The 16243-nt window shown below is 37.6% G+C and overlaps 1 long non-coding RNA gene across 1 annotated transcript in view; it reads right to left on the reverse strand.

Moving 5' to 3' along the window:
• LOC109216707 overlaps positions 1–4896 on the reverse strand; it is a 14969-nt gene extending 10073 nt beyond the window's left edge. The window contains exon 1 of the long non-coding RNA XR_002066536.1: positions 4082–4896. This is a non-coding gene — a long non-coding RNA (uncharacterized LOC109216707). The remainder of the gene's footprint in view (positions 1–4081) is intronic.
• Between the last annotated feature and the right edge of the window lie 11347 nt (positions 4897–16243).

A 16243-nucleotide genomic window follows, 5' to 3' on the forward strand; every position in this document is an offset into this window, starting at 1 on the left:
CGGTGTAGGGAATGTGCAGTGAAGGGAAACATGTCCTAATCGGCCACAAAGGGTGCACAATAGGTTTAGTCTTTCACAAAAGGATGTGTTGATGGTGATTACCAATAAATATATGAGTTTTAAGTGGACGTTCTAGTGGCATTTCGATGCAAATACGAGCGTAATGGCCCCTAGTGGCGGACGTACAGGTATCCACTTTCTGTAGCTTCCCTACTTTTGTTCCCACCCGTTATAGGATGTCTATATCATAAAATTCAGTGGGTAATTCGGGCAATCTAATCCATATAGCAGAGTACGTGAGCTGGGTGGTAGATGCGATGAAGTTGGGTTCCCATTGTTAGACTGATAGGAAGTGATCAAAGAGAAACCAAGGCCCATCGTGCAGTGCTTTAAGCATATTTTCTTCTTTTTGGAATTTGATGAGAAAAAATTCGCAGCCCAAATCAATCAGTGGTAGTGTTTCAGTTGTTTTCCAAAGTTGAGTCAGTTTTGTTCTTAGTTTTTGATGCCCAAATTTCCTACCAAACACTTTTACGATAACTGAGTATTTTCAAGGCAAATACAGTCTGTTTTTGTCTATGGAGGTTATAGGTATAAAAGAATCCTCATTGAGGGCATTGGCTGTCTCATCAGAAAAATTGAGATGAGAATAGGTACTGTGGCTGGTTGTTGGATAGTGATTAAGTTTATTACTAGACAATAGAGTTTGAGCAAAGGATTGGCGGTTATGTTAGTGGAGAACAGGTTTGTGATACAGTTCATAGGAATGTAAATAGGTAAGTGGAAGGGTAGCGCGGGGCAGGTCAAGCCTTGACCCGCTAAAATATTGAACCCGCCCTGCCCTGGTCCATTTAATCTTTTTTCAAAATTTTGCCCTGCGCCCCGCCCTGCCCCTTTTAGACTCTTTTTTATTTTTTTTCTTTATTTTTTTATTTTGCAATATACTTTTAATTTCTTTTACCTTTTCAACTTTCTATTGAAACATTTAAAATATTGTTTTTCCTTTGAGCTTGCATATTGTTCAAAATTTGATCTTTTGTTTGTTATATTGGAATTTATGCCAAGTTTTATATCTTTAGTAGATTAATCAATGGGTGTTTCTATTATTTGGATTGATGGTTGAGTACTGAGAGTTTATTAAAAAATTGATGAAATAGAAATACTAAATACCAAAAAAATAAGCTCTAGTTTGGGTGGAGCAACTGCACATGTTAAGACAAACATAAATTAGTAACATAAACAAAACACACATTCATTGCATCTTATAGACATAAAACTAGAAGTACAAGACCAGTATAATCTCCAAAATAACGTGAAAGAAGTATTGGAGAATTCTTTAAATTCATAACAAGATTAAATATGCCTAACAGTTCCAAAACCTTTGAAGGCCATGCCAAATAACTCTCGATCCTAAACTGTAAAAAGTTGAAATGCTTGTCACACCTCCTTTTCCCGGTGAGTAATAGGGAGTTTTTCTGATTTTAGTGATATTAATCGAAATGAAAATATTTATTTTAATTTCAGAGTCGCCACTTGGGATATTTATGGTGTCCCAAGTCACTGATTTATTTTAAATCCCAAATCGAGGAAATTGACTCTATTTTTGGCTCGCTAACACAGAAGACCGGATAAGGAATTTTGTTAACCCGGGAGAAGGAATTTGAATTGCTTTTAGGATTTATGGAATTTGTTTGAACAAGTCACGATGTCGCGCACTCGTTTGTTTTTGTACACATTGCGAATCGCGTCACGGGAACCGTACCCACGATCTACAACATGTTTACTTTATTATTGTTCGAGGTTATGATCAGGTCACATGAAATGCGCATCCGAATTGGGAATTATTTATCATGACTATGCCATGGGAACCGTACCCATAGCCGTGATGATTTAATAATGCGCCTAAAGTAAAGCTACAATGTTCATTAATTATTTTCCTAAAGCTAATTTGAGATTATTGAGAGGCACGGAGTTATGGAAGTAAAATTATGAGGAATATGTTATGAATTTCAATGATACTTGGCCCATGTAGTGATTAAAGAAAAGAACGTCTTATATATTTAGGGGGAAGCGCACGGTTAGCCACTAATATTACATGTATTTACTTTTAAGCCATTATTTAAAATGTCTTTAGTCTTTAGCCATTGCTTTAATAAACTTTAACTGCCCGAACGAAAATACCCTTCTGCTCATGTCCGTAACTTTTGAACTTAACTTCAGGACTTCAGGACTACATGTCTTTAACTTTTTGAACTTGGAACTCTAAGTTCAGGACTTCAGGATTACATGTCCTTAACTTTTGAACTTAACTTCAGGACTTCACGACTACATGTCCTTAACTTTGAACTTGTAACTGTAAGTTCAGGACCAAGTGTCCTTAACTTTTGAGCTTGTTAGTCTAAGTTCAGGACCTATTGTCCTTAACTTTTGGGCTTCTTAGCCTAAGTTCGGGACCTAATTGTACCTTAATTTTGAGCTTGTTAGTCTAAGTTCAGGACTTCAGGACCTATTGTCCTTAACTTTTGAACTTGTAACTGTAAGTTCAGGACCAAGTGTCCTTAACTTTTGAGCTTGTTAGTCTAAGTTCAGGATATATTGTCCTTAACTTTTGGGCTTCTTAGCCTAAGTTCAGGACCTATTGTCCTTAACTTTTGAGCTTGTTAGTCTATGTTCTGGACTTTAGGACCTATTGTCCTTAACTTTTGAACTTGTAACTGTAAGTTCAGGACCTATCTCCTTAACTTTTGGGCTTCTTAGCCTAAGTTCAGGACCTATTGTCCTTAACTTTTGAGCTTGTTAGTCTAAGTTCAGGACTTCAAGACCTAATGTCCTTAACTTTTGAACTTGTAACTGTAAGTTCAGGACCTATTGTCCTTAACTTTTGAGCTTGTTAGTCTAAGTTCAAGACCAAGTGTCCTTAACTTTTGAACTTGTAACTCTATGTTCATGACCAAGTGTCCTTAACTTTTGAACTTGGAATCGAAGTTCAGGACCAAGTGTCCTTAACTTTTGAACTTGTAACTATAAATTCAGGATCCATAACGTAGCAGAAAACCAAAAATACATCACAGAAATAACAAATCGAAACACTGTGTCCAATCCATCGCACCTTTATGCAGAGTTCAATTTTCAATTAGGAGATGATCGTTCTTTTGGTGGATTTTACAGCACTGCAACTGATCAAGGCATTCACAGTATTGGGATTTATGTGAAGACCATCACATCCTCCACAATAAGTAGAATAACATCCAACGAAACGACTAACGCGGCCAAAAGGAAAGAAAATCATTCAATTCAACATATATATATATATATATATATATATATATATATATATATATATATATATATATATATATATATATATATATATATATTTGATGTTCATGATTTTTTCATATTAGATCATTTGTTGCACTTTTGTTAAGTTCATTACGTGAGAATCATGAACTTATCTAGTTTATTACCCAACGAGTTGAAAGAGATAGAAGAAATGGTAACACAGTCTTTTCTTATTAATTTTAATAGACTAGTGGCTATTATTACTAAGCATTAAAAATGCAGGATAAAAAGTATATACCACTTTAAAAAGTGGCTACCCCACACGATTTTTACATATATTTACAATAATTGGGCCAACTAATTTATGAACGGGCCAGCAAACTAAATGTAAACGGGAAGGCAATATCTAGACTCAATTAAATTACACTTAAAAGACACTCTCTAATATGGTCAATCATCCTTAATAGAAAAGCAAATTCCCCTACGCACTTAGTGAAACACTTTTATTAATAGCTACTAGTCCCAAACAAAGCTTTCCCCTTTTTAAAAAAAAATCAAAAGCTCATGGCCCATCAACACTGATTAATCATTCGCCAAGCTATGCCCATACAATTCTAATCCGATCAATCACAAAATGGAATAAGCCAATCAATTGAACTTTCCACGAAAAAAATAGAGCAAAAATCAACAAAAAATACTAATTCAAACAACTAATAAGGCAACGCAGCAAAAATCGAAAGAAAACTAACAAAAAAAATGATATTAGAAGCGAAGACAGTAATGAAAAGGATGAATGAACCTCAACCGAATCTGAACAACGAGCCTCCAAACCGAATCTTTTATAGATGAGCCCAAATTCTCCGATATACTTGAACATCAGTTGGACTCGACCGGAGCTAACGAACTACGACCTCGTCTGTAACCTCAAACTCGACTAAAGCTTGTGTTCTAAGGATGTATTAGGAGCTGATTTTGAGTGTTGAAATGGGAGCTTTACAAGGCTGTGTACGGGGCGGTTTCACATGCCTTTCACGGCTGTTTCGAGGTGCGACGCAGCTGTATTTTTTGGGGATTGTTTCAGCTCTGTGTTTTTGGCTGATTTTTGGAGCTAGCTTGGGATTGTTTGCAGCAGATTTTTGCTGGGTTTTAGGAGGTGAAAGGAGCTGATTTTAGGAGCTAAAAGGTGGCAGATTTAGACGGATTTTCAGCTGAGTTCTCAGCTGATTTTCAGCTGCAAAAGGAGCGTGGTTTCACTGGTGTTCATGGCTGGATTTTGGAGGTGATGGATCAACGTTTTCAGCTGCTCTATCTCAGGTCTTTTTGGAGTGTTTTTGCAGCCGGTTTGGGAAGGAGAAGTGCTGCATTTTTGCAGCAGCTTTGGAGCTGAAGATTGGTGTTAATCAAGGTGAATTTTGTGGCTATTTGGGGAGCTTTAGGGTGGGAAGCTATGTAACTATGGAGTTTTCCATGGTGATTTGGGAAAATAGGAGAGATGGAGTCAAGCTCCTCCGCAGCTTTTTTGGGACCTCCCTCTCTAAAAGAAAGCTGCTCTTAGGGTTCTTTGTGGGCTCCTTTTTTCCTCTTTTGTGTGTGAGTCCTGGGCTCAAAAAACATGGGCTCAGAGTGGAAAGAATTAAGTGGACTCTTTTCTTTTTATCGAATTGGGCCTTGTGCATATGAGGTATTAAAATAAAATTATAGTGCAAAGTGTGTGTTTAAAATTACTACATGCTCAATATTTATTTGTTGAAAGCCTCTAACTTAAAAATTAAAACTTTTTCTTTCCTTGTAACTGAAGATAAAACTAATACTCTAAAAATGTAACTCTTTTTGTAGTTTCTTAAAATATATAGACTAAACTTAAAATATATTTACATACTAAAAAGTGATAAAAATTTAAGTGTAATAAAAAATTAGGTGCTCACAGCTGCCCCTCTTTGCTTGGAAACATGAAGAGTTTTCAGGAAAAGACAAAGTGAGCCATCTGACTAATTTTTGACCATATCGTTATTCAAAAGAGGACGAAAATAAAAGAAAAAGGTGCAACCGAGTCCTGGTTTTGGACAGCCTGCATATCCTGGGTTATAATGGAATCAAGTCGCATGTAGTTCAAGTAGAATGATGGAATGATGGGTTGGAGAGTCGAGTGAGGTTTCGTCGAGGCTCCGGTCTGCGGTCCTGTTATTACATCAAAATCAAAATGAAAAAAAATCCAAAAAAAACTACAAAATCCTATCTACTCTTCTGCCTTGAATGTTCTATAGTCTTGTTGTGCATCTCGAACTCTTGGCTCGCATTCTTGAGGCTAGCTTCTGCTACTTATAACTTGAATTGACCTTATTCTTCAGGCGGGCTCCTTATGTTTATTTGAACTTAACTTTGAAATGAATTTCCTTGTTCTCCAAGTGGGCACCTGTCAATGACTTGAACTTGAAATGAATTCCTCGTTCTCCAGGTGGGCGCCTGCCACTGACTTAAAACTTGAAATGAATTCCCTCGTTCTCCAGGTGGGCGCTTGCCACTGACTTAAACTGAAATGAATTCCCTCGTTGTCCAGGTGGGCGCCTGCCAATGACTTAAAACTTGAAATGAATTCCCTCATTCTCCAGGTGGGCGCCTTCTAATGACTTAAAACTTAAAATGAATTCCCTCATTCTCCAAGTGGGCGCCTGCCACTGACTTAAAACTTGAAATGAATTCCCTCATTCTCCAGTTGGGCGCCTGCCACTGACTTAAAACTTGAAATGAATTCCCTCATTCTTCATGTGGGCGCCTGTCACTGGTTTAAAACTTGCAATGAATTCCCTCATTTTCCAGGTGGGCGCTTGCTACTGACTTAAACTGAAATGAATTCTCTCGTTCTCCAGGTGGGCGCCTGCCACCAATTTAAAACTTGCAATGAATTCCCTCATTCTCGAGGTGGGCGCCTGCCAATGACTTAAACTGAACTGAATTCGCTCGTTCTCCAGGTGGGCGCCTGCCAATGACTTAAAATTTGAAATGAATTCCCTCATTCTCCAGGTGGGCGCCTGCTACTGACTTAAAACTTGAAATGAATTTCCTCGTTCTCCAGGTGGGCGCCTGCCTATAACATAAAACTTGAAATGAATTCCCTCATTCTCCAGGTGGGCGCCTGATACTACAGCAAAAAGACAAAATAAAAGAAACTTTTCTGCCCCAGTTTGCACTAGGAAGATTTGTGAGTTATTAGCAGAACTATATACCACCTATGCTATTGATGAAGGATGCTATGATGAGAGTAAAATTAAAGACTCGACTAGGATGTGCGTTTCCTGTGAGTAAACCAAGAAACTTTGACTAGCAAATGCGCCTGCTAAAAAACGTGAATGTCTCCAACACGGTAGTGCGTCTCCTAGATTTGAGATTGAGCTTGCAGAAAACTATGAACTAAGCTTGACTAAAGTAAAACTGAACCTATTCTCCATCCTAGGAGAAAATTCATTAGACTAGGTTTTTATATCTTAGGAGAAAAATTCATCCGACTATGACATCTATCCTAGAAAAAAGTTCATCAGACTAAGACTTTGTATCCTATGAGAAAATTCATCAGACTAGGTGTTTTGTTATCTTAGGAGAGAGATTCATCAGACTAAGACGTTTATCCTAGGAGAAATCAGACAAGGTTTTCTATCTTAGGAGAAAGATTTATTAGACTAAGATTTTGATCCTAAAAGAAAGTTCGTCAGACTAGGGCTCTTATCTTAGGAGAAAAATTCATCATACTAAGGCCTCGATCCTAGGAGAAAATCCATCATACTAGGTCCTTTTTTTTGGTCATCTTAGGGGAAAGATTCATCAGACTAAAACTTTGTATCCTAGGAAAAAAATTCATCAGACTAGGTTTTTTGTTTTCTTAGGAGAAAGATTCATCGGACTAAGACGTTTAACCTAGGAGAAAATTCATCAGACTAGATTTTCTATCTTAGGAGAAAAATTCATCAGACTAAGATTTCTATTCCTAGGAGAAAATTCATCAGACTAGGTATCTTATCTTAGGAGAAAGATTCATCAAACTAAGATTTCTATCCTAGGAGAAAGATTCATCAGACTAAGATTTATGTTCTAGGAGAAAGTTCATCAGACTAGGTCCCATTTTTTTTGTTATCTTAGGAGAAAGGTTCATCAGACTAAGATTTCTATCCTAGTAGAAAATTCATCAGACTAGGTTTTCTATCTTAGGAGAAAAATTTATCAGACTAAGATTTTGATCCTAGGAAAAAGTTCATTAGACTAGGTTCCTTCTTTTTTTGTTATCTTAGGAGAAAGGTTCATCAGACTAAGATTTCTATCCCTAGGAGAAAATTCATCAGACTAGGTTTTCTATCTTAGGAGAAAAATTCATCAGACTAAGATTTTGATCCTAGGAGAAAGTTCATCAGATTAGGTCTCTTTTCTTTTTTTTTGGTTTTTGGTATCTTAGGAGAAACATTCATCAGACTAAGATTTCTATCCTAGGAGAAAGTTCATCAGACTAGGGCTCTGATCTTAGGAGAAAATTCATCAGACTAAGATTTTGATCCTAGGAGAAAGTTCATCAGACTAGGTCCCCTTTTTTGTTATCTTAGGAGAAAGGTTCATCCGACTAAGATTTCTATCCTAGGGGAAAATTCATCAGACTAAGATTTTGATCCTAGGAGAAAGTTCATCAGACTAGGTCCCTTTTTTGTTATCTTAGGAGAAAGATTCATCAGACAAAGATTTCTATCCTAGGAGAAAATTCATCAGACTAGGTTTTCTATCTTAGGAGAAAAATTCATCAGACTAAGATTTTTATTGGGAGAAAATTCATTAGACTAGGACTTTTTATCCTAGGAGAAAAAATGCGAAGAGCAATGACAACATTTTATGCACACTAGCAAGACAGATAAAGGCAAAGATTTGAGAAACTTCCCTTTGTCGGCTCTTCTCTTCTTTTCATTTTCTTTTTTTTCATTTGTCATCCTTTTTTTTTGGAATCACTTTCTCTGCACTGCTTTATTCCTGCTTCAAACAAAGAAAATTTTGTCAGTTCTGAAAGTGGTGGTCGTTTGTGGCCTTGAGTCTTGGGCAACTTGGCTTTATCAGCTTGAGTTTTCAAGAGACTTTCGCTCTGCATCAACCTGATTGTTTCACCCCAGTACCATTTGTATTTGTGGCTCAGTCAGCCTTATCTCAAAAATGAGATTTCTTTTCTTGAATAAACTTTTCTGATATCTTGAATGGCTTAGATTTTAGAGTAATTTGTCTTTCAGAGAGAATCACAACAGGTAAGAGCCTTTTGCATGGTGTGCACACTTCATAGTCACTGCTCGGTACTACAGAGAATTCATGATTAACCTTGAGGTTATCTTTGCTTCATTTAACCGAATAGGCTGACAAGAGTCTTTTGGGGGGACGCCTTTTCATGAATTCTCAAGGCATGTTGACAGTAACAACTGAGTGTGCTGGCCAAATTTACTTTGTGCAACTGAAAAGCTGGTAGCAGATTTTGAAATCTTTTCTTGCTTGTTTTGACAAGGACCGACTCAGAGTGAAGGACACAATGATGCAAATAAACAATATTAACAAGAAATTCCCCTGTCGGGAAGAACAGAAGGAAGAGTTTTTTTTATTTTAATAAAATTTTCCAATAACTAGCCTTAATGATCATGACATGCATTTTGGACTTAACGACCGATGTATCAAACTAATTCAATCTTCCTTTTACCATTCTTATGACCTTTGAAGTCAGGCTTGTTTGTGCCAATTCTTTGCATCGGCTTCACAACTCACTTTCAACTAGTGGTGCCCCGAGGGATTTTCACCAACAAGTATCTCTCATTTATTTATCTCTACTTACCGTCGCCTTATAGTGCCCGTAAGGGTTTTCACTAGTAAGACTCTCATTTTTCTTTTTTCTTTTTCTTCCCCTTTTGTTTTCTTTTGTGAGCAACTTGACAATGTTCTATATCGTGTGACAACTGCTGCTCATTGCATGCGTCTCTTGGTATTCTTGAAGGCATACCGGGAGGTCTTTATTTTGAAGGTTTTTGGATAGGATTGGAAAGAAAGGTCGGCATGAAGGCTCAAAGTAGACTCAAAATGAGGGCTTGTAGACTTACAGATCTTGGAATCGACTCTTTCAAATGTGAAATAAAATCTTTGCCCCAGTTTCAGACACTGAGGTTTTTTTTTGGATTTTTGGTTTTTTTTTGGTTGGACCGAACCGTGTAAGGCTGTCTACGTATCCTTTTTAAAGGAATCAGGTCAAACATAGTTCACAACATCTGACCTAACTATTTTTTTTATTTTTCTTCTTTTTCTTTGTCTTCTTTTTCTTTTCTTTTTTTCATTTTCATTTTTGTTCTTTTTTTTCCTATTGTTTTCAAAACAAGTTGCCCCGGTTTTTATTTTCTGGGGGCATGGACCTTTGACTGTTCTTTTCTTCTCTCTTTTCTTCATTTGAACTTTCTAACAATTGCCTTAGTTTTTACTCTTGGGGCATGGACTTTTTTTCATTTTCATTTTTTTATATTTCATTTTTTTTACTTTTGTCTAAACTTGATTCCAAAAGAGGGTGGTCAAAGAAAATAACACAGGCTCAAAAGGGATAACAAAGGGTATAAAGTGTTTGGGTAGCAGAAAAAGGGCCCCTCAGCCTCGAGAACGCCAAACATAGTATCCTTTCACGATCACGGCATTAATGAACATGTCTGTCTTCTTGGTGCGTCATGGACGAAGAACACTTTCCATCCATTAATCTCAAACTTTCCACCAAACTTCAATAGGTTCTTCCTCAAACCCGATCTTCACAATGATTTGAAGGTGAATTTTAATTGACCTTAGCCCCCAAGTATTTCAAATCTTTTTTCATCCTAAAACTGTCCTGTTCTCAGTTATCCAATTCAAGCTTAAATCAATTTTCTAAGATCTGGCCAAAAATTCCACATGCATATCATATCATTAAAACTAGCGGGAAAAGAACTAAGCATGGAATGACACAAAAGGACAAACTGTATTTCATTGAGTAAACAACAAGACAAACAACTTAAAATCCGAATTAACCCTAAAATAACCCGGCTAATAAAAATAGCAACAAAACAGACAGACAAGACTCACACAAACAGAATAGAGGGATAGAAGTGTTTGACTCAATAAAACAAATAAAATCTGGATCGCAACCCTGAATAACCCAGATAATAGAAAAAACATCAAAACAAACTACCAAGATTCCTTCCTAGTGGGGAGGGAATGACTTTTCAATTGCTAAGCTTGACATTTAGCCACAAATTTGCTCATCAGAATCACCATGGCCTTCTCCAATTTCAGTCGACAAGTTCCCGAGAGGATTCTCATACTCCATGTCACCACGCATCATCCCTACAAAGTGTGTATCATCATGTGCAGGTAAAGGATTCTGCGTGATATTCTGCGTATCACTGTCTTGGATCACAATCCATTTTTTCTGGATAATCCTTTCTATTTCTCTTCTCAAATCCCGACAGCTTTCAACATTGTGCCCCTGGACATTGGAATGGTATTCACACCTTTTAGAAGGGTCAAAGCTTCTTGCACGTGGGTCCACATGATTTGGAGGAATAGGTGCAATCATGTCATAATGCTTTAATTTCTCAAAAAAGCTTGCATAGGACTCACATATTGGTGTAAAATTTTCTTTCAACCTTTGTTCCCCTTTATACCCCTGGCTTGGATGTGGGTTATAGGGCATTTGAAAATTATGTGGAGGATTGTGGAGATTTTGCGGTGCTGGTGCTCGCCTTCTGGGGTGTTTTGGTGGCTGGAACAGAGCATTGTGGGTTCTGATGTGGATAGTAGTGCTTAGGGAAATCATCGGAAACCAAACGAGGCTGGTCATACCTTCGAGATGCTCTCCTAGGATCTCTTCTCGACCCTGATGTCATCAGGGTCTTCATCCTTCTCATTCGTGCCAATAAAATTATCAGATTCAATCTAGACAGCCTGAGTTGCGGCTTTGAGAACTGCTTGACTTATAATTCTGCCCGTCCTAAGGCCATTTTCAACCATTTCCCCCATTTTGATTGCTTCCGAGAAGGATTTGCCCACTGCAGACATCGTGTTTTGAAAACAATCTGGCTCTTGAGCCTGAAGGAAGACAGTGATTAACTCGTGGTCATACATGGGTGGCTTAACTCTAGCCGCTTGCTCTCTCCATGTAATGGCATATTCCCTGAAACTTTCAGTTGGTTTCTTCTTCAAGTTTGAAAGGTAATTGCGATCTGGGGCGATGTCGATGTTATATTAGAACTGTTTAACGAAGGCCTAGGCCATGTCATCCCAGACATTTCAGTGAGAGCTGTCTTGATCCATAAATCATTCAGAGGCTACCCTTGTCAGGCTTTCCCCAAAAAAGCCATCAGTGCTTCTTCATTTCCTCCCGCACCTCTTAGTTGATTGCAATACCTTTTTAGGTGGGCTATGGGGTCTCCATGTCCATCATACTTTTCAAATTTAGGAGTATTAAATCCAAGTGGCAAACGAACATCGGGGAACATACATAGATCCTTGAAGGCAATACTCTTCTGACCTGCCAACCCTTGCATGTTTTTCAACTGTTATTCTAAGCTTTTCACTCTTTGGGTCATTTCTTCCTGTGCCATCTTTTGGGCAGGCTTCCCATTCTTTGCAGGAAGATCAAATAGATACGAGTGGTACTCAGGAGAGTGGTATTGCTCTTGCTGGGTTGCAAATTGTGACTCATGAGTTTTCCTTTGCACCACCGTCGGCTCTGGGATGGTGAAGATGGCAATAACAATAGTGGTTGTTTGATTGGTTGTCAATGGAAAACTTTGAGAGCATGCAACAGAAGTTCCAGCTGTAGTCGTATAGTTGGGATAAGGATTGAACCCAGGTGGATAGGATTGATCAGACAATGAAACCGGAATGGCAACAGGCGAGATAGGTGTGAACTCTGGGAAACCATGAGAAGAAAAGGGCAGTCCATGGCTATTGGCCCATGCTTGACACATTTCAGTCATTTTTTGTTTCACTACTCTTTTCCTCAACCATAGTAGACTCTTGTTGAACCCTCTGACCCTGAGCCTCATGACTGCTTGCAACAACTTTGATGTCAGTTGTCATTTTTTCCTTTGAATTTTGTGTTGTTAGCTTACCACAAACCGACCACCTCAACTTTCTTCACAATTCAAAACAAAAACACGTTAGAATGGACTCAGTCGCTCCTTATTATTATCATTCTTCCCTTTTTTCCCACCTTCTTTTCTTTCTTTTTTTTCAAAATCAATTGATCGAACCTGATGTGGGTTGCCTACGTATCACGTGAGAACATGAATCAGATCTTGCGTAGTTCGGGAAGATTAGGAATAAAGGAAATAAACTAAATCTTTTTTTTTTTGGATTTTGATTTTCTTTTAATTTTTTAATTTTTGAAATAAAGACTGATAAAGAAGAAAGAAGATATTTTTTAATTTCAATTTTCTTTGGAATTTCGAAATAAAAACTTCTAAAGAAAAAAGAAAATATCTTTGGATTTTTGGACTTTTATGTTAAAATTGTGAAAGAAAGACTTCTAAAGAAAATATTTTTGAATCTTGAATTTTCTTTTAAATTTTCGAAAGAAAAACTTCTAAAGAATAATGAGAATATTTTTGGATATTTAGAAGAAATTAAAAGAAAATTTTTGGATTTTTAAAAAATTGGGGTCTTGAAGAAAGACTTTTCTAAAGAAGGAAATAAATGAAAATATTTTTGGATTTTCTGAAAATTGGGGCCGGAACAGATGAGGTTTGCCTACGTATTTCACATCCGGTGAGAATCAGACCCGCGTAGTTCTGTCATTTGTGACGGAACAGAGGAAACATGACTTTTAAGACATTGGCTTATTTTTTTTTTATAACACCCCGTACATGCGGACTAGGTGCGGATATGTTAAATGGGTATTAATTTGATATTTTAGACATATGAAGTCCTATAGGGATGATTGTTGAAGCAAGTAGTTGTTTCGGAATCAAGATGGAGAGTGAGGTGGATAAGATTCGACAAATCGACTAAGTTTACAAAAGGTCCATCTTCCAGAAGCGGTTAGTGAAAATGTGTAAGTAAATTGGGAAAATTCAAAAGATGAAAGTTGTGGGTCTTTGAAATATCTTTCCAACGATATATTATGGAGCCTGAACGTATCTCTGTGCAGAAAGTTATGCGCATTTTACAGAACAGTGTATGATATGCTCGCCCCGAGCGCGGCCGCGCTCCTTTTGTGGCAGTGTTACTGCCATTTTGCGCGGTTAGGTGCACGGTCAGGCCTACAGGTGCACGGGGGTGCTCATGGGGGGTCATTTTAAAGCCCTACATCGTCCCCCACAACCTCAGAACATAAAAAGTTGCTATAGAAAGGGGAACTCTCAAAAACCTAACTCCATAAGGGTCCCTCCACCACCCAAGGTAATGTCTTCACCCTCTAATTGATTCTAGCATTGGATTAATGATTATAGACTCTAGTTCATGAGATATGAGTTGATGGGCTTGATAGAAAAGCATGAACGATTATAGGATTGGGTTGTTGATTGTTGATTAGTGGTTAAGGGTGTTGCTTACCTTATGGGTGATAAAGAATAATGTTGATTATAGCCATTTGAGACTTTAGAATTTATCTAGGAGCAAGAGAATGGGTTATTGGGTGTAGAGACACTATTAATAAGGACTATGAAGCTTTATTCTCACTGAGTGTTTGATAAAATGCCTAAGTAACCAAAATATGAGTATTATTGCTAATATGGAATCCCTTTGAATTGTATTTGATATAGATTCAAGTTGAAAGGGTTGGCGAATGTTGTATTACGCTCAAGAGCAGGAAGTTAAGGTATGTGAGGCTAACTCTTTATGTTTGGGAATTTTAATGATTCTCCCTACACTACGTTTCTTTTACGACATTACTAATTGGCTTAAATATAGTTTAGCCTAGTTCCTTGAATAGTTGCAGAACTTCTATTCTCTAGCTTCATAACTCGTTCACCACTTTCATTCTGAACGTTGTGATCTCAATGTGTATTCAATATAGACTTGGGTTTGATGCCCCCGAGTCTTAGTATAAATTACTCAGTATGCCATAAAAAGTTGAAGTTTCAGTGTTCATAATCAGTTCAAGAATACATGTCTCAGTCTAGTCCTATTCAGTATTCCAGTATTATGTAACTCAGTGTGATCCAGTATTCCAGTATCATGTAACTCAGTGTAATTGAGTATTTCACTTTCATGTATTGCAGTATGATTCTCAGCTCCTGAATGTTGAACACCTGTATTTGGGCATGAGGCTGCAGTTTATGCTTTATGCATCTTTGGGCCTGAGGCCGCAGTTTATGCTTTATGCATCTTTGGGCCTGAGGCCGCAGTTTATGCTTTATGCATTTTGGACCTGAGGTCGCAGTTATGTATACGTATACTTGGGCCCGAGGCCGCAATTGTGCACGTATATATATTGGACCTGAGGTCGCAGTTTAATATTCAGATAAACATGTTGTTCATCATTCAGAAGAGGGAGTATTCATATCCTTACTACCTTTATCATTACAGTTATCTGTTATCATTTCAGTTACCGGTTACCAGTTCAGTTATCAATTACCAGTTCAGTTATTAGTTATCCATTATCATTTCAGTTTCAGTTTCAATAATTATCATTTCAGTTATCAATTATCAATTCTCAGTATCAGTTTAGTTTCAGTATTTTTGATTCTTTCTTTCAGTTGCTTTACATACCAATGCAATTCAAATTTACTGACGTCCCTTTTGCCCGGGGCCTGCATCTCACAATGCAGGTAGTGATTTACAGGTTGATGATTCAGAGCGCTAGGATTCTCGTACCAGCTGTTTGGTGATCCCCAGTTCTTTCGGGGCATTATCATTACTTTACAGTCTTTCAGTATTTACAGACAGTCAGTGTTTTCAGTACTTCATTAGAGGCTTCATAGACAAGAGTAATAGTTAGATAAAGTCTCAGGCTTTTCATGTTAAGCTATGTTGGCTGCAAATATGTTTCAGAACTATATTAGTATTTCCGCACTCTGATTTATATCATCCAGACTTTTAGTATATCAGTATATGTTAGTTTATCTTCCGCATTTAATATGTTATGATATCACATGTTGATTTAGCCTGCCAGTTGGTTCGCTCGGTCACATGTAGTTAGGCACCGAGTGCCGTGTTACGTCCAGGCCCAGGTTCGGGGCGTGACAAAGCTTGGTATCAGAGCCCTAGGTTCAAGTGTCCTAGGGAATCTATGAAGCTGTGTCTAGTGGAGTTTCCTTTATATGTGTGTGCCGGCCACTCATATAAACGGTTAACTACCAAGACATCCAGGATTGTCTCATTTCTTTCTACTCTAGATCGTTCCATGAAGCTTAGAGCAATAGGTAATCTTCTCATCCTATCGAATTCCAAACGTATTGGATGCCCAAGCGACACGCGGGAGAAACCTATGGTCCTAGAGAGGATAATTGCCCATTGGGGTATAATTATGGAGTACAGCTTGGTAAATATGAGACTTGAGAGGGTGTTAAAAGTGGGATGCAATGGATAGTAGTACAGATTAGAGCATAACCTTATCAGAAAGTACAAAAGCAGTTATCATGTCTTATGGCTATTAGTTTACCTCAGTTACCAGTTATACAGTCTTTCAGTTAGCAAATTTATGGTTATTCAGTACGCCAGTATTCAGTTATATGTTTACCAAATATCCAATTTTCAGTGTATCAAAATTTCTGGTGACTTGTAAGTATACAGTGATGCATATGGGTTCTCAAAGAAAAGGATAGTGACTAAGTTTTGAGCAGATACAACAAATTAGCAATTTCAGCAGAGCCAGTAGGAGTAAAATTTGATCCACTTAGCCAGGTTAACTATAGTGAGTGGATGACAATTTGAAATACCGAACGCGTGTTAGAACCCAAAGAGTCTAAGTTAAACCCGAAGTATAGTGGCAGTGGGAAAA

The sequence above is a fragment of the Nicotiana attenuata genome, unplaced genomic scaffold, assembly GCF_001879085.1.
Source record: "Nicotiana attenuata strain UT unplaced genomic scaffold, NIATTr2, whole genome shotgun sequence".
Taxonomy (NCBI): Eukaryota; Viridiplantae; Streptophyta; class Magnoliopsida; order Solanales; family Solanaceae; genus Nicotiana; species Nicotiana attenuata.